Genomic DNA, 25,561 nt, shown 5'->3' with positions numbered 1-25,561 from the left:
TCCTTTAATTTTGGAATTTTTTGACATTTTTCGCACGGAATAAATATTATCGAAATGTTTTGCCAGAGGGTCCCGAAAACTCCAAAATTTCAAGTCATTTTGACACTGGGTCCCGAAAACTCAAAAATTTCTCAAAAAACGTGGATATTAGCTTTCAATTTTGGAATTTTTTGACTTTTATTTCGCCTGAAAAAAAAATTGCTGAAATGTTTACAATGGTCCTTAATACCCTCCAGGAATCCAATTGGTTTGGTGGAACCATCCAATTTGTCTTTAAACGGCCAATTTACCGGTTTACAACTTGCAATGATTTCATTAACTCAAGCCTACCACGAACAATTATGACAACATATAACGATCATATATGGTTCCAAACGGCATTATATGACACCGAGATGTATTCCCTAAAATTTCAATACTTTTCGACACCGGGTCCCGAAACCTTCAAATTTTCGCAAAATGCGTGGATAAGTCTTCAATTTTGGAATTTTTTGACTTTTTTCGCTCGGAAATAACAATAGCCAAAATGTTTACCATGTTCCCTAATATCCTTCGGGAGTCCAATTGGGTAGGTGGAACCATCCAATTTGCCTTTAAACGACCAATTTATCGGTTTACAACTTCATCGATTTCATTAACTCTAGCTTACCACGAAGATTTAATTATGACAACAAATAATTATCATATATGGTTCCAAACGGCATCATATGACCCTGAGATGTATTCCCTAAAATCTCAAGGCTTTTTTACACTGGGTCCCGAAACCTCCAAAATTTCTCAAAAAATGTGGATATTAGCCTTCAATTATGGAATTTTTTGACTTTTATTTCGCCTGAAAAAAATTGCCAAAATGTTTACAATGGTCCTTAATACCCTCCAGAAGTCCAATTGGTTTGGTGGAACCATCCAATTTGTCTTTAAACGGCCAATTTACCGGTTTACAACTTGCACTGATTTCATTAACTCAAGCCTACCACGAACAATTATGACAACATATAATGATCATATATGGTTCCAAACGGCATTATATGACACCAAGATGTATTCCCTAAAATTTCAATACTTTTTGATACCGGGTCCTGAAACCTTCAAATTTTCGCAAAATGCGTGGATATTAGTCTTCAATTTTAGAATTTTTTGACTTTTTTCGCTCGGAAATAACAATAGCCAAAATATTTACCATGTTCCCTAATACCCTTTGGGAGTCCAATTGGGTGAGTGGAACCATCCAATTTGCCTTTAAACGACCAATTTACTGGTTTACAACTTCATCGATTTCATTAACTCTAGCCTACCACGAAGATTTAATTATGACAACAAATAATTATCATATATGGTTCCAAACGGCATTATATGACCCTGAGATTTATTCCCTAAAATCTCAAGGCTTTTTTACACTGGGTCCCGAAACCTCCAAAATTTCTCAAAAAATGTGGTTATTAGCCTTCAATTATGGAATTTTTTGACTTTTATTTCGCCTGAAAAAAAAATTGCCAAAATGTTTACAATGGTCCTTAATACCCTCCAGGAGTCCAATTGGTTTGGTGGAACCATCCAATTTGTCTTTAAACGATCAATTTACCGGTTTATAACTTGCACTGATTTCATTAACTCAAGCCTACCACGAACAATTATGACAACATATAATGATCATATATGGTTCCAAACGGCATTATATGACACCAAGATGTATTCCCTAAAATTTCAATATTTTTTGACACCGGGTCCTGAAACCTTCAAATTTTCGCAAAATGCGTGGATATTAGTTTTTAATTTTGGAATTTTTTGACTTTTTTCGCTCGAAATTAAAATAACAATAGCCAAAATGTTTACCATGTTCCCTAATATCCTTCGGGAGTCCAATTGGGTGGTGGAACCATCCAATTTGTCTTTAAACGGCCAATTTACCGGTTTACTACTTTATCGATTTCATTAACTCAGGCCTACCACGAACATTTATGACAACAAATAATTATCATATATGGTTCCAAATGGCATTATATGACCCTGAGATGTATTCCCTAAAATCTCAAGTCTTTTTGACATTGGGTTTGGAAACCCCCAAAATTTCTCAAAAAACGTGGATATTAGCCTTCAATTTTGGATTTTTTTGACTTTTTTCGACTGAAAATAAAAATTATCAAAATGTTTACAATGGTCCTTAATACCCTCCAGGAGTCCAATTGGTTTGGTGGAACCATCCAATTTGTCTTTCAACAACCAATTTACCGGTTTACTACTTGCACTGATTTTATTAACTCAACCCTAATGATCATATATGGTTCCACGGCATTATATGACCCCAAGATGTATTCCCTAAAATTTCAATACTTTTCGACACCGAGTCCCTAAACTTTCAAATTTTTGCAAAATGCATTAATATTAGTTTTTAATTTTGGAATTTTTTGACTTTTTCGCTCGAAAATAACAATAGCCAAAATGTTTACCATGGTTCCTAATACTCTCCGGGAGTCCGATTGGGTGGGGGGAACCATCCATTTTGCCTTTAAACGACCAATTTACCGATTTACATTTTTACAACTTGCACCGATTTCATTAACTCAAGTCTACCACGAACATTTATGACAACATATAATGATCAGTTATGGTTCCAAACGGCATTATATGAACGCGAGATAAATTCCCTAAAATCTCAAGGCTTTCGACACCGTGCCCCGAAACCTCCAAAAATTTTCAAAAAAGCGTATTTGGTTTCACAATTTAACTCCTAAAGATAATCCTTGACAGACTTACATTATTACGGAGTATTAATTTGCGTATAGGGTATAGCTACCTTCGCTAAAATATTTGCAGTCGCTTAATCATCAAAGGAATAAAATCATACACTTGAATGACCTTTAATCAAAGTCATTAGGATTTTACAGTTTGATCAATTTTGACTTAGAAATTATGTCAAACCTCAAGATACCAAAGTATAAAATTTTCTAAATCTATACTTAGTATTTAAAAGCTATAACCAAGAAACTAAGAAAGATACATGTCCCCATCCATTCTATTACATTTCTTTAACCATAGTGCCACATGTCATCTTACACTATTAATTTTTTATTACACCATTTTTTTTAATTCATTCATTAAACTTATACTTCATCTTTCATACACACTTCATCTCCTTTAATTCAACCTTTTCCTATTCTCTCTTTAATTTTAGCCTTCCACCTTCTATTTAAGCCTCTTTTTTTTTATTAAAGTTCCAAAATTTTAATTTCTTTAATCATGTTTCCAATTACATATTATACTCTATAATGACTTACTGATATTTGCTCACTTATCTCTCAATACAATTTTTCCGATTACATATTATAACCTATAATGACTTACTGATATTTCCTCGTTTATATCTCAATACAATTTTATATGAATAACCTGTGCATTGCACGGGCCAGAAGACTTGTTATATTTGATATAACTATTCAAATTTTGACTTAGTATATGCATTGCAGTTTCCACGTCTTTTGTTTTTTAACAATTGTCAATTGCGAATTGCGATTTAGAATCTATGAATCGGCTATAATCTCAATTTTAAATAAGACCAGACTCATATTGGGCCTATCATAGTCCCGATTTTTATGCATTACCATAATGGACCATATAAAGCCCATTTCATTATCTTATTTTCAAATGTTACAATACTAATTTCATCTTTTTGGGTTAGAAAATGTTATTACTTGATCATATAGGAATGACCAAAAAAACTATGTAGACGCATTTCCTTCCAAGGTCCTGTAATAACATTTGGCTTATGGCTTAACTGTAATAGGGTACTTGGTAACAAAAATACCGAGTTTAACAAAAAAAATTACCATGTTCATTTTGTGACTGTATACAAAATAGTTGCTTCTGTAAAAACCAATGAATGTATACTATGAAGTATGACTTAATCTAAGCTCAATATATAGCAGGATTCGAGGACACGAAGGAAGTACAAGAGAACAGAAGATTTATATATCTTTACGGTTTTGTTACACATGCTGCCAGTTTCATTAAGAAAGCTTAGCTAGTGCTTCCAAGTTTCCAACTCCTATAAACAAAGACAGAGACTACAAAGCCAGAAAGCAGAAAATGAAGAAAACTTTCAAGCTACATTCATACTAAGAGCTCGGCTGTTAATCAGAATCGTACTGTATTGGAGGATGTAGTTAGCAACCTTAAAATCAACACATTCATCAATCAGCAGGAGCTCCAAAGTAGTTACTGGACTCCTCGAATGAATCTGGCTTGTTAGACTTATAATAACTGTCTCCTGTGATGAATGAAACTTGTTGTGGCACACTGGCACCTGAGCATTGTGGTTGACAACGTAAAGATAGAAATGAAACATATTCCTTCAGGTATGAAAATAACGGTTCAGGAAGCAAATAAGCCACCAATGAATCGTTATTAATCGTTTGTCTGATTTTACATAGTAAAGGTCCCTTAGCCTTTTATTGTGTTGGAGTATACAGGGTGACTGGACCATTGTATGCAGTTCTGTAGATAACATGAGTTCCTGTAATTAAAGAACTTCCATGTATGTAAATAATAACTAATGCTCAAATGTAGGAATTTCAGCATCAAAACCATGCATGGTTTGGTATAATGTTCGGGCAGCAAGACTCCGGTAGGGATCTTTTTCCCTTTTCTCCTTTAAATATGAGATGCAACGCTCAACCTCTGACTTCACTTGCAAATATACTCTGTGTGCTTTCTCTTTGTCTCTCAACTCCTGCTTCATGCCTGTCATACACAGAAAAATTCATATCATCAACAATGATGACTGACAAACCTTTAAAAGAAAATTTGATCGGATGAAGAAATAGAGAAATCAGGAACATAAATAGTATATGAATTACAGAACCACTACTTGCGTTGATATCCATGTTATACATAAGCAATCTGAAAACTCTAAAAAAGTGGCGTGTAAGTCGTCTGTACTGACATGAGACAGAATCAATCTTTGCATACACTAATTGGAAAGATACCTGCTGTGTCAATTGGTTTGCCAAACATATAATAGAATCGGCCTGGAAGTTTTGGTACAACTCCAGGAAAATATGTAATTTGATTTGCTACTTCCCCTTCCAAGTCAGTCCTGTCATAAATTTAACAAAGGTTAGCTCATAGATGTTTTTTTGTTTGTATCAAGCCTTTATTTGAGGACTCATATGTTAGCTAAAAACCGGAGCAAGAGATACTATAAATATCTTGCCAAATCAGGATATAGAACCAAAATTACCTTAATTGAATCTGACTAGTCCGTTTCTCTATGGTCTCCCTGAGGTAAGGAATTTTCATCTGATCTTCAGAGTCTAGAAGAATCTGCAAAAATGCAACAAAATAAATCTTACGTAAATCATACATGCAAGTTATGGATGTAAACGCGAGACAAGCATGATTTATGCTTGTTGCATCGGTACATCCACATAACAGGTTGTTGACAAATTACATACCTTAATATGCTAGGGAATTTGTCATACATGAGCGCATATGAATGAATTTGCGTAAAAGAATCATACATGTATGCTAAATGTTTTAGACTTGAAGTACAAAATGGATAATCATAATCGAGTATGCTTAAAATTCCAAATGGACCAAATATTAAGACAAACGTGAACTAACCTCACAAACATCATCTTCTCCAATAACTCCGAAAGGTATAATTTTTGCTCCAAAACTAGAAGCCATTCTCACAAATTCAGACCTTTCTGGCCAAAATAATTGATATTCCTCACCCTGCATAGTTTATTGTTTATTCGAATGTTATTTATAAAATGTCAACCAATACATTCCATTGCCATACAGGGATTTCAAAATTCTGTGACTTTGACTCTCTCCCAGCAGTGGATTTATAAAAGGAAATGCTCTTTAGTATTACCATTACACTTGGTATTTATATTGGAATTGTCTGCCCTTTTTATTTTAAAAAAAATCCTTGAGTTACTTATAATTCTCAGCTGATCTCTACATAAAAGGACAGCTATACAAGATTAGCCAAGTAAATTAATGGGGAAAGCTGCACACATCTGACATCAGTCTAGAGTTTGCAACCTTAAACTATCACCAAAATGAGCTAAAATTGAGAAAGACACAATTTTAAAAGAGATACATAACCTTGTCATGAAGAGCTTCACGCACTCCTCCCGGATACAACAGAATGTGAGAACCTGATGAAAGTAACTTGTAGATGTTACTGGCTGAGACCGGAACTGCACCCATGATCCTTAATGAATCGAACATGGATAAATCCAATACATCTTCTTGCAGCTTTACAAAAAACAAAGGATGTGCAAGAACTCTCAAAAGAATATTTCTTTTTTCCATGTAAGTTTCGTAGTATAGGAGATGTATCCAAAGCCAGTAACATGTGATTTACAACTAGTACTACAGGACCTTCAATAGGAATTCCTGCAAGGCCTCTCACAATTTTACCATCCTCCAAAGTAGAGAGCATCACCGGTCCAGTAGCAATGTCAATCCATCTGTGATCAATGATATGGTGATAAAAGCAACTATAATCAAGATCCACAAAATGTTTAAAATCTGAATTCTGAACCATGTAATATAGTGTTCCTCATTTTCCCCCTTCATTTCAAGATAAAAGGAAATATAGCTACTTAAACACTTATAGAATTCAGTTAATATCACATATAATTATGTTGATGATGTATAGTGACATCTGATGTTGCATTGACATTTTAGGATCTAAATGGTGCTATGGTAGTATACTCTGAAATGAGGAGATTATATGGTTATATAACCTCAAGAACTTTTCTTTTCTCCCTTCTTGAAATTTTCCTATCTGGTGTCATTACTACATTCACACAGATAAATTTACTAAAAATGATGATTACCTGAATGGATCAGATAGATTTTTAAATTCAGCATCAGTGGGAGGCAAGTAGTCAGAAAGATAGTCATGGATTTTACCACAACGATATAGATTTGTACTCTTTATAATGGTCACAATATCAACACCATCTTCCTGTGAATTAAAGCATATTAAAATGGAAATGTCAAGATTAGAACAGAATTACAAATAAAACAAAAGGAACAAAAAACTTGCCAAGAGTATCATATAAAGAAGAATAGAAAGGGCCATATCAGCATCCAGTCCCGAACATTTAAGAAGGACAATATTCAACTAACCAGTAAGAGAAAATGACCAGAGTCCTTGAAGCTACGAATCTCACACTTGGGCATTTTACCAGTGTTTTTCAAGACACAAATCTCTTGTTTTGGTAAAGCTCCACGAATCCTTTCTGCTTCCTCCAAGCTTGGTAGAAGCTGGTCCCTTTCACTGAGATAAATTACAAATAATAAAGCTGAAAATCAGAAAGTGAAGTCATATATCACTGTACAAGACTTCTTGAGTACAATCAAATGATGGTGATTCTCATGAAGAATTAAAAGTTTTGTGAAGTGTTTGATATACCTCTGCATTTTTTTTCTAAGTATTATCTAAGACCATCCTGCCTTATTTGACATCATCTTATTTCTAGTTCTATGCTTCCTAGTATTATTTGCACAAATACTTAAAGGTGTGCTGCATGCTTGTATTAGTTAATTGTATATGTATTTGTGAGATTTGATTTACTCACTATTTACCATAAAAAATAAACGAGCTATTGTGGCGTACATCAGGTCAAAAACCAAATTAGTACCATCGCCTCACAAATCTATTTTGACAGGCACTCCATGTGGTCTGGCGAGGAACACACAGTGTAATCAATCTTAAGAAGTACTCAAGCAAGTAAATCTGAAAATCCCAAACTAAAGATTAGCAAGATTAAAGATATATTCATTCCTTATCTTGGGGCTATGGCAAACCAGAACTGCAAATTAAGGAACTCTTTTAAGTTTTAACAGTAACATATTAAGCTTATGAGATGAAAATATTGACCACCTGGTAAGAATTAGAATCTGAGCTTTGACAGCATGTAAACGCGAATTAGCAAATGAACAAGCTGATTTCATTATCTGCAGCTTCCACAAAAGTGTGTCTCTAGGAAGAATATCAGCCAAGACCTGCGACTTTAATAATGAATTTCTTACAACTAGGTAACGTGCGAAGTAAGAAAATCGATTGGGTCTAAGATATCAATGACAAAAGGCTCACAATAATTCACAGTTAAAATTCCAGTGAATAACTGTGACCTCAATCAAGAGCTCACTGCTTAGTAAGTATTCACTTGTATAAGTGTATAATGAAAAACAAGAGCATTCTGATACTGTAAATAAATGATAAAATTTCATAAGTAATAAGCCATATATGAAGAGAATTGATATTTTAAGGAAATTAGGTTGCAAACTTACAATGATACTTTAATTTGTACTTGTATATAATAAGAAAGAAGACATGAATAATGAGTAAAAGAAGTTTTGAATTTTTTTTTCTCTTCCTTAGTAATCCCAAGTACACTTTAATTATCCTACCAGATAGAAAGGAAGAGAAAGCCTTCAAGCAGAGACACGCCAAGTGAAAGAACAGCATGTAAGAGCGTTATTGTTTTGCAATTAAATTTGATTTTGGCAACATGCATAAAAGCAAAACAAAACACAAATACATGGACAATCTGCTGTACATACATGACTATCATAAATGTAAAATAAGTTGTGCAATGGAATCCAATAAGAGTATTGAGCCTTACAGATAAGTAGGATAACAGATCACCAAGACCTTGAGAAAGTTGTTCCAATGTTGCTTGTCGTTCAAGACCTTCAAGCCCTTTCTCCACACTAGATGAGAGCAAATTAAAGGGATCACCTGGGGAAATTGAAAGGAAGTTGTCAGTTGGCAGTTGCTTAATTTTTTTGCTAGCCAGATACAGTTCGTCTGCTCCTCCTCGTCGAAACAGACATGGATCAGTAATGAAAAAGTCTAATGGCTCAGAAAATTTGCTGCATTGCCCATCGTTAATGATATGAGTGGTGGCGGAATTATAAACTCAATGATATTACAAGGTCTATTAGCAATTCAGCTTCTAACCTATGTCCAGCTTGCTATTTTTTATGGAAGTCAAGCGCTCCTCTATTAAAATCACTGCTTATAAAACTGTATCATCAGGTATTCCTAGCATTTGTTATTCGACATTGCAATGGTAGCCTTTCACAGTTATGAGTTTAGGTCTCATAATTCAGGGCATGGTACATACCCTGCATTGAAATCCAACACTTAAGTTTGCAAATGTGAAGGTCAAACTTTAGAGTTTCTCTATTTCTGAAACAAGTTGACATTGTCTTTTCTATTTACATTTTTGAGTCTCAACATGTTTCTATACAAGTCTACTCTTTTGAGTAAAAATCATGAGAGAAATATATATTCCTATAACTATTATACTACATACTCTAGACCTCATTTTTTTATGATCTCTCTCTCTCAAAAAAAAAAAAAAAAAAAAAAAAAAAAAAAAAAAAACACACACACACACACACACGCACACAAAAACACAAAAACAAAATCTCCAATGGAGAATCTGGTAACATGGGCACACGCTAAAATCACTTGATATAATAAATTATTATCTCATAAACACATATTTGAACTGATACAGCTGCCCCGTCTGTTTTGTTGATGATATAATTAGAATATGTGAAGCACTACAACCAAAGGTAGACATTTCATTTTCAACCTCACACTCATATCTATGGTGTAGGACCATTAATTATGAGTAACTTAAAGTCGGATTCATATTCACATAAAAAACTAAAGCAAAGGACCATGAACACAGATTATTTAGGACCTACATACACCTGATTTACTAAAGAGGTACTACGTATCAATGATCCTTTGATTAAAAAACACCCAGGAAGATTAGGAAATAGTATTCAGTCTTCAGCATGCATAAATTATTGGATTAGATGAAGGATACAAAATCGGATAAACGAAAAGAAAACTAAACCTGTCATAAGGCCGAGGGTGTTTCGCATACTGATCAGAGAAAGCTCATTGGGGATGACTTTCAATAAAGGAAATAGAAGTTGCAGGTTTGATTTGCTATAACATGTAGCTGCAAGACCAATATCAAAATTATATTATAACTAGTTCTAGCAAAGTAACTGAATAAACATGACAGTTAAACTTTATGGAGTGGCAAACTAACAAGTAATAGTAGACTAAAAATGTTGGATACAATTTTGATAAAGGATCAAATAACCAGAGATAACAAAACCAATGTTCTAATCTCCAGGATTTGAGAGATGTTTTTAACATAAATTAATCTAGCTTACATATGCTCCTGGATATTCCTCATTAACCAATGGTCTTTGTCCTAGGCATTTCACTTCAACAATAGAGAATTTCTGCAAATCATGGCACCGTAGAGGTAGATTTTTGTAATCGATAAAATCATATTGATAACATTTTAAACATCGACTGAGATTCACATAATGCAGCACATTTAGCCAAAGTTTAGCTGATACAACTTAGTGGTATATTTTCTATACAAACTTAATTGAGATCACAAGATTGATGGTCGTTCAGCTCAAGAAAATTTACATGGGAAATCATTGTAAGAAAATTACAAGTACAGGTTGGTTACACAAACAATAATTCTTACCAGGATTAGCCAAAATGAGTACAAGATCAAGATCAGGATTTCGAGCTGCCACAGCTAATGCAAGACATCCTCCAATTGATTCTCCAACAAGGTAAATGGGTTTCTCAGGGGACTGATGATTCTCTGACCTTGCAGTTTCCTCAACCAGCAATACCAGTTCTAAATGAAGAAAGAATAATATCAGTAGTAAAACAATATTTTCTATGACCACAAACATTAGGATTATTACAGCAACACATTATATTTATGTAAAATGGGTTCAACATGAATATACGCTACATACGTGATACGTTGAATAGAATTGATTACATGATCATTTAGTTTATTACAAAGTATAATACAAAACAGGATAACAGGTTACAAAAAATTAAATAAAAAAACAAAAAAAAAACAGACAATGTACTCTGCATATGTATATAACTAATGGTGCAAATCAAAAAGAGGTAGACCTTGGAATGGAGTTCGATCCTTGACAGGTATGTGCAAGCACCATACATCAAACATCCTTGACATAGAACACAATATCCCATTAGTTCGGCGTGATAAACACTTACTTAGTATAGCAAGATAGATAGGAATGTAGGGAAAGAGGAGGAAAGGGAGGGGATCATTTTCCTTCCAAATTTCTCCAATTTTGAGGGATATTGTTTATTAAACAAGGAGGGCCTTTTCCCTCAACTTCATCCCCCCCCCCCCCCCAACCTCTCATCCAAACACAGGAATCTGTTCCCCTCCCTTTCGCTTCCCGCCCTTTCTTTCCAATTATCTCTCATGAGTCTCATCCAAACCAAGTGTAAAGGTTTATGGTCACTATGGAGCAGTACATGTTTATAAAATCTCATGGGTATATCTTTTGCATCAACAATTACATACAAATAGCCAAAATAGGATATCTTTGTTGTTAAAAAAAACAGGCTTTTTTGCCAATGAAATTATATAAACAGTAAAGTAAAAGGATTGGCAATAAACTAATGAGGAGGGTAAAACAAGCCTAGGTTCTGGTGTTGTAAAACAAGCCCACATCCAAGACCATCAATTCCTGTAAATAATTTGATAAAAACCAACTTTGAATGAGTAATGAAATATTAAACATAGCAAATTGTACTACTAGTAAAGCACTCATTTTAAGATTGAAATTTTGTCAAAAATTACCTCCTTGGTGAGTGTTGACACTACCAATTGACAGTATTCATCAAACCCACATTTTTTAGTTTTCTCTCCCATCCTATTTTCCATATCATGAAATTTGAACATATTCATCTTTACCGCGAACTGGGTTTCCCACGACAAATCAACAAACTCGTCGCCAAAGTGCTAAACACCCATAACAGGGAAACCCAGTTCGTGGTAGAGTTGGCGACGAGTTTGTTGAGCTTGCTAATCCAAAATATCATCAATTCTTCATCAACCCAACCTATTAAAACCATCACCACTCCAAAAAAATTGAAATTCACCCATTTTTCTTTCCTCCTATAAACTAGAAATCCTCAAATTCATCGTAACTTTAAGTTGAACACTTTTTTATTGATTTGTGTAATTTATACGAGTATTGTGGAAGAGGGGAAGTGTTTGGCGGAATAAATTTCTTGTAATGAAATTGGAAATGAAAAGGAAATTGATAATTAGATAAAAGAGCCCAGGAACCGGATGAACTCATGAATGTATGAATCCATGAAAGTCAATTTTTTTTTTTTTTTTTTTTTTTGAAATAAATTGCAACAATTTAACCCCAGTAGTGTGTAACCCTAGACTTTGCTCTAAGTGACACTTTAATTTGTATTAAAAAAAAAAAAAAAAAAAAAAGTGACACTTAATTTGAATAATTTCATCTTTATTATAGACACTTTCAAAGACATGTTAAATTTTTAATTATGGGTATATAAGATATACCCATAATAATATACAAAGACAAGGTTTTATTTGTGCTTAAGTTGGTATTCGGTTGTGCGGGGCCACTATTGATTATGGCTCGGATTCGGGTTACGCAATCGGCACAAGAATTTACTTTCTCACAAAATTGTGAAGCGACGACGGATCCACTCAAAAAGTTGTATGGGACAACATATCGAGAATATGCCGAATTGAATTGTTATATTTATGTATTTGGATTCTTAGCCCTTACCCGATTAATTCTTGTTTGATTTTGTTAAATTCGTTTTCATCATCGTTCATTGTCAACTGTAGATGCTGTATGGTTTAATGAAATTTAGTGTCCTTTAGGACTTCTTTAAAAATATATATATGACTGACAATCCCTGACCAGACCCGATAACCCGACTTGAATCCGATGCGAAGTTATTAAGAGAAACCCGAATCCGACCCGATGTCATCCAATTCATATTTCATAATAATATTTAGTTTTACGCTATTTTTTTATAGTTTTTAAGCATAACCCAAAATCGACCTGAAATTTAACCCAAACCCGACCCGCTGACCTGAATTGTCACCCCTACATAATATATTTTAAGGGTTATTTTGTTAAGATGAATTAAATAGGAATTTACACATGTTTTGATTAAATCAATCTATAAACAATTTAAATACACGATAAAACATTTTAATTTAAAAACATATATTTAGCCAAAAGATAACATATATTTAGCCAAAAGATAAACACAATAACATGTGCATCACGTGCTAAATTTTAGAAATATCTTATTTTTCATCAAATTGAAAAACAATACTTCCTCCGTTCTGTTAATATTGCAACAAGGAGGAAATTACGCATCCCAAAACACATATTATATGCTAAATATCTATAATTGTGTAAGAGTAAAAATTATAAAAAGTTGATATTGTGAAAGTATTTTATGAGACGAATCCAACAAGATCCCACTTGACTATATTTTGCTTAATGTATAACTCATATTATATGGTCAAACAAGAGTGATGAATAGTGCAAAAAGTCCATTGTTGCAATGTTAATAGAACGGAGGAAGTACAATTTTTCAAACTTCAAAATCAAATTAAAGTTGTTAAATTATCTTATGATATGTGAGAATGTAACAAATTGTACAATTAAGGAGGATCATATTCAAGTTGACTATAATATTGTTAAGTAAAAATACACAACGAACATTTGGTGTAAGACTTTGCTTGTAACATAATATTTCTTGGTTTCAACTTTCAAGTTCAAGTCTTTGTATAAGCGCTTTTTCTAATACTATGTACTTGTATATTTTTTGGTCATCCCTATCTAGTGGAGTTCCAATTACCATTATACTAACAATCAATTGGTTCTAATACTAAGGGCATGTTCTCATTGACTGAACTGAACTGAACTGAACTGAAATGAATATTTTATAAGAGAAGGAAATTATGAGCTGAATTGAACTGAACTGAACTTATTAGAACTGAACTGAACTGAAAATAATCGTATCAAAACAGGCCTTAAGTATATAAAAGTATAGATGCCTTATTAGCCATCAAAGATTTTAGGGTGCACAAATAAGAAAATAAATTAATGATGAGAGAAAATTACAAAAGTACAAAACCATCCCATGTGATTTAGCCTCAAAACTAATTAAGGTGGGAAAGGAAGCTAAGATAGGTTACTTCGTATCATTGTCTCCATTTTTAAATACTTACTGCTCCTTAATTTCTATTTTTTACGCTATTTATTTGTCCTACTTTAATTAATATTTGTGATTTATGCATAAGAAAAACTATAGTCTTGTAGATACTTGTTAGAATCGCTCGTCTCAACGAATAGATTATTAATGTTCAATAACGGAGTATTAGAATTTACAGTTATTGATAATTAAAGATATTATTGATCAAATATTAACATCGGCATACGAGTCCAAGAAAAATAAATCAAGTTTTCAAAAACGGAGGGAGTAAATGGGTAATTTGCAACATGAAAATAAATATAAACATCAATAAAAGAGAGACTTTAAATAAGTACAAAACAATGTAATCACCGTAATTCTTTTCAATTTCAACCCTTAATACAGAGTATATTATTATAGACCAATACTATCTATGCACATGTTTAACTTTAATTTCACCTTAGTAAATAATGTACAAATAGTTATGAGACGTTAGAAAAATGTTAAAAAGCAATGCTATACTTTCTCTGATTTTATTTAGTTGACACTGTTTGACTTTTACACTATTCACACAACACGCTTTGACTCGCTTTGTGGTTTATAGATACGATAAAACATATTCATGTGGTATCTTATTTGAATCATTTCAATCTATATTTTATTAATATGTACTTTTTATCGTTGATAATTAGCGATATTAATCGTTAAAAACATGCGTTGTCAAGCGTGATAATAGAATGGAGAAAGTATTAAATTATGTACCGGGAAGGTAGAGAAGAAGAGGGGAGTTGTGCATTCTACTCCCCGTCTCTAATGGCGAAAACCAACGAGGCGGGCCATGGCCACGGCCACCTCCACCGTCGGATTTGATGAAGAGCTTAGCCAATTCAAAATATTCTCTCCAACTTCTCTTATCTTCCTGATCCTCTTCCATTATTGCACCCGCATTAATGGCCTTTCCATTGGTATGAGTATAGTTTTTATTAGCTACCTTCACTTTTACAGTTGGCGTTACAGTAGTTTTTATCGTGGTGGAAGTGATCGGCCATGCACTAATAAAGTTACGCTCTGCATTGTAGACTGCAGAAACGGTTGCCCGCTGCCGCGGCAAAGCACTACCAAACAACCTCGTCACCGGTGTCGATAATAATCCTACACCGGTGACGGGGATGTAGCCTTTACCGGTAACCGCCATCAATATAAGATGAGAGAGATGAAGAGAAAAGTAATAACTTAGGTAGTGTAGTAGAGTATTATTACTCTATAATCTTATATATAGATTTTTTTTTTTTTTTTTTTTTGGCTTCACCAGATCCCAATTGTTTGTGTGGGGGATCGAACACGTGGTCCTTTTTATCAGGAATGCAGCCCACCACCATTCATCACCACAACAACTACCAATTGATTAAGTATAGATATTATAAAGAGTACGGATTAATAAAATGTCAATATTATGGAAATTGTTGATATCTTTGTTCAGAATTGGTGGATATAATTTGAGTACGCGATTACTAATAATTGTGTACATCTATTATTGGTTGTAAGAAAGGACATTTTCAATTAATGATAGATCAAATTAGACGATTAGTATATGATTCCTATATAATTCAGTATTATTTTGCAGCCATGCAATTGGAGATGCTTGCGAGCACACGGGTTTTGGCCATTATTATGAGAATTAAATATTTTGAAAATTTACTCAAAATAATATTTATATTCCGTATTTTTTTGCATTAATTCATAAAATTGTAATTATAGATTTTTTTTTTGGTGCATTATGGAGTAGCATATATATTGACATCAAATTTATAAAGATTTGATTTATCATCTTTTTTTAACAACGGATTGATTTATCATTTACCCAATGTATATTAATGAAAAAAATTTATTCTTATGGTGTTATGCATATAAAGAGTTTTTCAATCATTATTAGACTGAGATGATGATATAACGTCACATCATATGCCAAGGCAAAATTAGTGACAAATCAATATTATTATTAAAGCTCAAAGGTAAGGAGTGTCAATTCTCCATGTGTCATTTTCATCATATGCCAAATGGCAAACTTAGTGACGCATGGCAAAATAACATGTTTTGCCATGAGTTTTAATTTTTATATATATTTGCATTTTGCACCAAAAAATTAATACTTATATATTGATATTAACTATTGTGTGGTGGCATAGCTCTGGATGTTGCTTTGTGTATAATGAAATCTTTATCGAGAAAAATTAAAGAATCTATTCACCAATCATCAATCAACAATCGTTTGTCTGAATTTACATACTGTAGTAAAGGTCTCCTTATACCTTGTGTTGGGAATATAGAGGATGAATGGACCATTGTATTCAGTTCTGTACATAATAGTACTTGAATTCCTGTAACTTTCATGTATGTAAAATTGTAAATAATGAGCAACTAATGCTCAAATGTAGGAGCATCATCCGCGGAACCATGTATGGTGTAGTACAATGTTCGGGCAGCAAGACTCCGGTAGGGATCTTTTTCCCTTTTCTCCTTTAAATATGAGATGCAACGCTCAACTTCTGACTTCACTTGCAAATATAATTCGTGCGCTTTCTCTGTCTCTCAATTCCTGCTTCATGTCTGTCATACACAGCAAAATTCATATCATTGTATGTAGCAGCTAAACATAGATAGTACATGATTGCAAAACCACTACTTGCATCAATAAAGTCCTCTAATTTCAAGGTTATACTAGAATTCATCAGCAATCTGAAAACTCAAAAGAAGACTGTAAGGCGTATATTTAAGTCTGTACCTGCTGTATCAATTGGTTTGCTAAACATAAAATAGAACCGGCCTGGAATTTTTGGTACAACTCCTGGAAAATACGCAACTTGGTTTGCTACTTCCCCTTCCAAATCAGTCCTTGCATAAATTTAACAAAAAGGTTAGCTCATATATGTCAAGGTAAAAACTGTAGCAAATCAGCAAAAGATAATACCATACCTGTTAGTAGAAGGATTACGGAATATTAAATCTTGTCAAATCAGGATTACCTTAATTGAATCTGATTAGTCCGTTTCTCTATGGCTTCCCTGAGGTAAGGAATTTTCATCTGATCTTCAGAGTCCAGAAGAAACTGCAGAAATGCAAAAAGGGAAAAGATCGAAAACAAAATTATTCTTATTCAAGTTAAGATAAACATGTTTATGTTGCATATGTTGCATATATAGCCATATAGGTACATCCACAGAAAAGGAGGTTAGTTGTTGCTAAATTGCATACCTTAGAGTGCATATGAATGAATTTGTGTAAAGAATCATATCTGCTAATTGATTTAGACTAATACAAAATGGATATATAATTATAAAAAGCAAACAAGTAAAATTTCTAATGGACTAAGTATTAAGACAGACGCGAACTAACCTCACAAACATCATCTTCTCCAATAGCCCCAAAAGGTATAATTTTTGCTCCAAATCTAGCAGCCATTCTCACAAATTCAGACCTTTCTGGCCAAAATAATCGATATTCCTCACCCTGCATAGCTTATTTTGTAATCGAACTTAATTACAACATGTCCACAGAGCATTCCATTGCCATACAGTTACAACACTACAAAGATTTCAATAGAGATCAGAACCTTGTTATGAAGAGCTTCACGCATGCCTCCTGGATACAACAAAATGTGAGAACCCGATGAAAGTGACCTGTAGAAGTTGCTGGCTGAGACAGGAAGTGCACCCAACATCCTAAATGAATCGAACAAAGATATATCCAATACGTCTTCTTCCAGCTTTACAAAAAACAAAGGATGTGCAAGACCTCTCAAAATAACATTTCTCTTTGTCATAAAGTTTAGTACTATAGGATATAAATCCAAACCCAGTAACATGTGATTTCCAACTAATAATACAGGACCTTCCCTAGGAATTCCTCCAAGTCCTCGCACAATTTTACCATTCTCTAAAGTAGAGAGCATCACCAGTCCAGTAGCGACATCCAGCCATCTGTAGTAGTCCATGATAGGATGATTATAAGACTACATTCAAGATCTACACGTACGTTGTTTGAATCTAAACAATGTAATATATACATAGTGTTCATACTAAAAATGATTATTTACCTGAATGATTCATATGTTTTAGTGTCATTGAGAGGCAAGAAGTCAGAAATAGTCATGGGATTTACCACGACGATAGAGACTTGTACCCTTTATAATGGTCACTAGATCAACACCCTCTTCCTGTGAATTAAAGTATAAAAATAAAATGTCAAACACTAGAACAGAACAAAGACTAGAGCAGAACAACTAGAGGGAGAAAATAATCTTGACAAGACAAGAGTATCCGCAGTTCCAAGCTCTTAAAAAGGACAAAGTTCAACTAACCAAGAAGAGAAAGTGACCAGAATCCCTGAAGTTACGAATCTCACACTTTGGCATTTTACCAGTGTTATTCGACACACGAATCTCTTGTTTTGGTAAAGCTCCACGAATCCTTTCTGCTTCCTCCAAGCTTGGTAGCAGTGGATCTCTCCCACTGATATAATTTACAAATATTAAAGACAAAAACCAGAAAGTGAAATGTTATATTCGAGATTTCAAGCGAATAATCACCTGGCAAGAATTAGAATCTGAGCTTTGACAGCATGTAAACGCGAATTAGCAAATGAACAAGCTGATTTCATCATCTGCAGCTTCCACAGAAGTGTGTCTCTAGGAAGAATATCAGCCAAAACCTGCGATTAAATACAAGTTTCTTTCATATACTCTGTAGGTTCATTAAGGGCGCGATTGTTATGAAATGTCTTTCCTTTCAGTTTGTATTTGGCAATATAATTCAAAAGATCAAAAGCAACACAATACACAAAAATATAGATAGCATACATTGCATTGAGACTTACAGAAAAGTAGGATGACAGGATAATAGGATAATAGGATATAACAAATTAAACTAAAGTACTATGCATATGTATATAACCATTCATGGTGAATAACAAAATAGAAAAGATGGAGGTAGACCTTGAAATGGAGTTCGATCCTTGACAGGTATGTGCATGCACCATACATCAAAAATCCTTGATAAAGAAGACAATACCTCATCATTAGTTCAGTTTCGCGAAATCAACACAATTTATGGAGCAGTAAATACATGTTTTCAATGACATTGAGATGCAAGTGCAAAAACAATGTTTGCACTAGCTCATGCGGAGTTTGCTTATAATAGATCACCTACATATGCTACCAAACATAGTCCTTTTGAGGTAGTTTATGGAGTCAATCCGAAACTTCCAATTGATCTTGTTCCATTGCCTAAGGGTGAGTTAATTCACAAAGATGCCGAGTCTAAGTTGAAGAGTATGCTGAAATTACATGCTCAAGTTCGAACAAGAATAGAGAAAGTAAATGACATGTACAAAGCTAGAGCAAACAAGCATAGAAGGCAACAAAATTACAATGTTGGAGACTTGGTATGGTTACATTTGAGAAAGGAAAGATTTCCAGGAAAACGCAAGAATAAGTTGATGCCTAGAAGTGAAGGTCCTTTTAAGATTATTGAGAAGATCAATGACAATGCTTATAAGTTAGAACTTCCGGGAGAATATGGAGTTAGTGCTACATTCAATGTTGGCGATTTGGCTAAGTATATTCCTGATGAAGAACTTCGAGATTTGAGGACAAATTCTTTCGAAGAAGAGGAGGATGATGCAAGTCTAAGCATAGAGAACTTCGAAGATTTGCTTATCATGCATCAAGATAGCTTGTCCCTAAACATTGATTCAAGCCAAGCATTGCATGGACACTTTCTTGGATATCAAAGCAAAGCCACGGTTTGCTTAGTGGCTTTTCTTGGAATCTAGTTCACTTTCTTGAACTTTCTTGAATTTTCTTTACTTAGATTTTGCTTACAAGTTTTTACCTTTCACTTGAAAGGGTTTTTCTTGGTTCAAGCATTAGGATCTTTAATATTTATTTAGTTGCTTTAAAAATCAGTTAGTTAGCAAAATAAATCAGTTTAGGCGTGTGCTTGTTCTCCAAGGTGCTTGCTCTTCAAGCAAGTTAGAATTCTAGTTTAATTAGGATTGAATTAGGAACTTGTCCTAATCTTCCTAGGAAAACTAAGTCTATAAATAGGGCTGTAAAACACACGAATTATAGACAGATTAATATACATTGTTTTAAGTTTAAACACTTAAGTTTTGTTGATTGTGATCAATTGTTGTTCTGCTTGTTTTAGATAAAACATTCGTTTGGATTGATTAATTAGGTGGATTCTTAATTGATTGGTCTTAGTTTTTTGTTTAATTCTTGGTGGATTTCCTGTATAGAATTAGACTTAAACATATCCCTTGTGTTTTGTTGATTTTCAGATCAATAATTCACATCATCTTTGGTATCAGAGCCAGTTACGCAACTTCGGCAAAAATTAAACTGGGAATAATTGGCTGGGAATTTTTACGTGATACTTTTTGCATTGAACTCGAAAAACGTCCAGCTATCACCATATAAAATTTCATAATTTTTGAGTAACGCACTCTACACAGCCTCAAACGTTTGGTGTTTGTGCACTGATTTGCGGTTGGGAGTCCGGTTTTGTGTTGCCTAGTTTTCCTTCAAGGTTCGATCTTTTAATCAAGATTTTTGCATAAACTGACTTGGTTTGTGTAGGAATCATGAGTGACGAAGTGGTCCCACAAGTTCCAAGGGGATTAACCTTAGAACAGGCTCAAAATCTTAGAAGAGATAGGCGAATTGACGAGTTGGCAGCAAGGATGGATGAGATATTAAAAAGGCTTGATACTCGTGCTGGAGATTCTTCAAGGAAAGGGAATTCTAACCCTAATTCTGGTTCAAGTGAGGAAGAACAACCAAGGAGGAACCCAAGGAGGCCACGAAATAATTATTCCTCAAGTGATGAATCACCAAGGCCTAGGAGAATAGATAGACCAAAGGATGATGATAGGAACCTTAGATTAGATCTTCCCGAATTCAATGGGAGTATGAATGAACCTGAAAAATACTTTGAGTGGATTAGAAGGGCCGAGACACTCTTTGATTACAAGGAGTATGATGAAAGGAAAAGATGCAAATTGGCTGAATTAAAACTGACCGGTTATGCTAGTCTTTGGTATGATAATCTAAAGAAGAAGAGGCATAAGGAGGGGCGTGCAAGAATCTCAACTTGGGAACAACTCAAGAGGCACATGAAAAAGAGGTTCGTACCTAGTGAGTATATTCAAGATGTTTATCTTAAGATGCAACTTTTTAAACAAAATTCTATGACTGTTGAGAATTATATTGGTGAATTTGAAAAGTTATGCATGCTATGTGGCTTAGAAGAGATTGTTGAGCATAAGATTGCTAGATTTATTTCGGGGTTGAATGATAATATTGCTGAAAAAGTTGAATTGCAACAATATTGGTCCTTTGAGGATGTTTGCAAGGTAGCTTTGAAAGTTGAAAAACAGATAAAGGGGAAGAAAGGGACGTACACTAAGTCCTTTGTAAAGGGTTTCGCTAAACCTTTTGAGAAGAACAGCTTGGAGAAAAGTGGTTCTAGTTCGAACTACAAGGAGACTAAATCAAAATTTGAAGCTCCTAAAAATCTTGTTGAAGATAGGAAGTGCTTCAAGTGTGGTAGTGTTGGTCACATTGCAACAAATTGTCCATTAAAAAGAGTAATGACTGCTCAAGAGTGGGAACAAGAACAAGCTAAGTGTGAGCAAGGTAGTGACTATGTAGAAAAGAACGAAGAGGAAAACTTTGAAGAAGAGGAGGGGCATATTGACGAAATTGATCCCGAGACTCATGGTCAAAGTTTGGTTCTAAGAAGGGCACTACACTCTAAAACCGTACCTATGGAAAACAATCAAAGGGAAAAAATCTTTCTTACAAGGTGCAAGGTAGAAGATAGGTTGTGTGACATGATCATAGACACGGGGAGTTGCACTAATGTGGTATCTACTACTTTGGTAGACAAATTGACGTGGCCAGTTACTGAACATCCAAGCCCTTATAAGCTTCATTGGCTTAATAATTCGAGTGATGTTAAGGTAACTAAACAAGCCTTAATCTCCTTTTCAATTGGTAAATTTCATGATAAAGTTTTGTGTGATGTTAGTCCTATGGATGCTTGTCATATACTAGTAGGCCGTCCTTGGCAATATGATAGATTTGTGGAGTTTGATGGAAGGACTAATGTGTATGTTGTGAGAAAAGGAGAAAAAGAGATACCGGTTGCTTTAAAACCTTTGATAAGCAACAAGTCTTCTAATGTCACCTCTAATTCGAAGAATTCTTATTTGATTAGTGAGAGGGAATTAGAAAAAGAAATTTGCAGCAACAATGTGGTATATATACTTGTTTCTAATGAGATTCGAATTGATCAAAATAAACAAGCAAAGAGGCCGTATGAATTGGAATCTGTTTTAGAAGAATTCAAGGATGTCTTTCCTAAGGAATTACCTCCGGTACTACCTCCTATTCGTGGGATAGAGCATCAAATTGACTTGATTCCGGGAGCACCATTACCTAATAAGGCAGCCTATAGAAGTAATCCGGAAGAAACAAAGGAGATGCAAAGGCAAATTGAAGAGCTTATGACTAGAGGATACGTGAGGGAAAGTATGAGCCCTTGTGCCGTGCCTACTTTACTTGTCCCAAAGAAAGATGGGAGTTGGCGTATGTGTATTGATAGTAGGAGTGTGAATAACATCACTATCAAATACCGATTTCCTATTCCAAGATTAGATGATCTACTTGATGAACTACATGGTTCAAAGTTGTTTTCTAAGATTGATCTTATGAGTGGTTATCATCAAATTCGAATGAGAGAAGGAGATGAGTGGAAAACAGCATTCAAGACTAAGTTAGGGTTGTATGAATGGTTGGTGATGCCGTTTGGACTCACTAATGCACCTAGCACTTTCATGAGGTTGATGCATGAGGTACTTAAACCTTTCCTTGGCAAGTTTGTTGTTGTTTATTTAGATGATATTCTGATATACTCTAAAAATTTGCATGATCATCTAAATCATCTAACAAGTGTGTTTGAAGTGTTAAGAGAGAAGAAACTCTATGCTAAGCTTGAAAAATGCTACTTCTTAGTGCCTACTGTTACTTTTCTTGGTTATGTTGTATCAAAAGATGGAGTTTCAGTTGATCATTCGAAAGTAGAGGCTATTAAAACTTGGCCTGTTCCTACTAATATGAGTGAAGTAAGGTCTTTTCATGGTCTAGCTTCGTTCTATAGAAGATTTGTCAAGAATTTCTCAAGTATTGTGGCGCCTATGACCGAATGTTTGAAGAAGGACAAGGGTAAATTCGAATGGACTAAAGAAGCTCAAAGTGCGTTTGAGTTGGTTAAAAAGAATCTATGTGAAGCACCTATACTTGCGTTACCAGATTTCTCAAGTCCTTTTGAAGTTGAAACCGATGCTAGTGGAGTTGGAATTGGAGCAGTTTTACTCCAAAAGAAGAGGCCTATTGCATATTTCAGTGAGAAATTGGGAGGAGCTCGATTGAACTATTCTACTTATGATAAAGAGTTCTATTCCATTGTTAGAGCTTTAGATCATTGGAGTCATTATCTCCGACCTAATCACTTTGTGTTGCATTCTGATCATGAAGCATTGAAGTACATACATGGACAACAAAAGCTCAATCCTAGACATGCTACGTGGGTTGAATTTTTACAATCATTTAATTTTTCTTCAAGGTACAAACAAGGGAAATCGAATGTTGTGGCTGATGCATTATCTAGAAGATACACTTTGATTGGAATTCTAAATAGCAAGCTACTTGGTTTTGAATTGATCAAAGAATACTACAAAGGTGATGATGATTTTGCTACATTGATTGAAGAGTGTTCTAAAGGAGTCGTGGGTTCTTATTTGCTGCAAAATGGTTTTCTTTTCAAGGGAAATCGACTTTGTCTTCCTATGTGTTCTATTAGAGAGCTAGTTGTTAGAGAAGCTCATGGGGGAGGAATTGCTGGTCACTTTGGCATTACAAAGACCTTGTGTATGTTACAAGAACACTTCTATTGGCCTAAGATGCTCACGGATGTGCAACTAGTTATTTCTAGGTGTGCAACTTGTCAAAAAGCGAAGGCTACTTTTCATCAAGGCTTGTATACTCCTTTACCTGTTCCAGATTCACCTTGGGAAGATATTTCTATGGATTTTATTGTGGGATTGCCGAGAACACAACGGGGGAAAGACTCTATTATGGTTGTTGTGGATAGGTTTTCTAAGATGGCTCACTTTGTTCCTTGTCACAAAGTGGATGATGCTATGAAAGTGGCGGAATTATACTTCAAAGAGATTGTTAGATTGCATGGAATTCCGAAAACTATTGTGAGTGATCGAGATACAAAGTTCATGAGTTTCTTTTGGAAGTCTCTATGGAAGCTTGTGGGAACTAAATTGCTCTTTAGTACATCTTACCATCCACAAACTGATGGACAAACCGAGGCTACTAATCGTACTCTTGGTGCGCTTTTGCGTGGGTTAGTGAGTAAGACACAAAAGGATTGGGACATCAAGTTAGCTCATGCGGAGTTTGCTTATAATAGATCACCTACATATGCTACCAAACATAGTCCTTTTGAGGTAGTTTATGGAGTCAATCCGAAACTTCCAATTGATCTTGTTCCATTGCCTAAGGGTGAGTTAATTCACAAAGATGCCGAGTCTAAGTTGAAGAGTATGCTGAAATTACATGCTCAAGTTCGAACAAGAATAGAGAAAGTAAATGACATGTACAAAGCTAGAGCAAACAAGCATAGAAGGCAACAAAATTACAATGTTGGAGACTTGGTATGGTTACATTTGAGAAAGGAAAGATTTCCAGGAAAACGCAAGAATAAGTTGATGCCTAGAAGTGAAGGTCCTTTTAAGATTATTGAGAAGATCAATGACAATGCTTATAAGTTAGAACTTCCGGGAGAATATGGAGTTAGTGCTACATTCAATGTTGGCGATTTGGCTAAGTATATTCCTGATGAAGAACTTCGAGATTTGAGGACAAATTCTTTCGAAGAAGAGGAGGATGATGCAAGTCTAAGCATAGAGAACTTCGAAGATTTGCTTATCATGCATCAAGATAGCTTGTCCCTAAACATTGATTCAAGCCAAGCATTGCATGGACACTTTCTTGGATATCAAAGCAAAGCCACGGTTTGCTTAGTGGCTTTTCTTGGAATCTAGTTCACTTTCTTGAACTTTCTTGAATTTTCTTTACTTAGATTTTGCTTACAAGTTTTTACCTTTCACTTGAAAGGGTTTTTCTTGGTTCAAGCATTAGGATCTTTAATATTTATTTAGTTGCTTTAAAAATCAGTTAGTTAGCAAAATAAATCAGTTTAGGCGTGTGCTTGTTCTCCAAGGTGCTTGCTCTTCAAGCAAGTTAGAATTCTAGTTTAATTAGGATTGAATTAGGAACTTGTCCTAATCTTCCTAGGAAAACTAAGTCTATAAATAGGG

The 25,561-nt window shown here is 34.5% G+C and overlaps 2 pseudogenes; both read right to left on the bottom strand.

Annotated features, from left to right (window-relative positions):
• Positions 1–3,944: 3,944 nt before the first annotated feature.
• On the bottom strand, positions 3,945–15,684 carry LOC110724933 (annotated as a pseudogene).
• Positions 15,685–16,333: 649 nt separating this feature from the next.
• On the bottom strand, positions 16,334–19,178 carry LOC110691236 (annotated as a pseudogene).
• Between the last annotated feature and the right edge of the window lie 6,383 nt (positions 19,179–25,561).

This window comes from Chenopodium quinoa, unplaced genomic scaffold (genome assembly GCF_001683475.1).
Source record: "Chenopodium quinoa cultivar QQ74 unplaced genomic scaffold, ASM168347v1, whole genome shotgun sequence".
Taxonomy (NCBI): Eukaryota; Viridiplantae; Streptophyta; class Magnoliopsida; order Caryophyllales; family Amaranthaceae; genus Chenopodium; species Chenopodium quinoa.
This window is presented reverse-complemented; position numbering and strand designations above follow the sequence as displayed.